Below are 322 nucleotides of genomic sequence, written 5' to 3' on the forward strand. Positions count from 1 at the left end.
CAGTCAGTTTGCTAATGCAACCACATTTATTTGCTTTATTTGTGACCAGTGCTATGCATTTGTGGGGCAGAGTTGTTGCCCTAGTTAGTAGCCATAAAAAAGTGTTTGCTTCTTGGGATCTAATTGGCCCTTAAGAAAATTTTAACCTGCTATGTAGATCTCATAAACATTACATTCACCAAAGGAATCAACCACATATGAACTGTCCCCATTCCCTATTAACTATGGAGACAGAAGTAAAAATTGCTCTGTTTCAGTATTTGTATGTAGCTACGCAGGAACATAAAAATAGACATTTATAGAATCCCAGCTTCATTAATGG

Source organism: Myotis lucifugus, unplaced genomic scaffold, assembly GCF_000147115.1.
Source record: "Myotis lucifugus unplaced genomic scaffold, Myoluc2.0 scaffold_30, whole genome shotgun sequence".
Taxonomy (NCBI): domain Eukaryota; kingdom Metazoa; phylum Chordata; class Mammalia; order Chiroptera; family Vespertilionidae; genus Myotis; species Myotis lucifugus.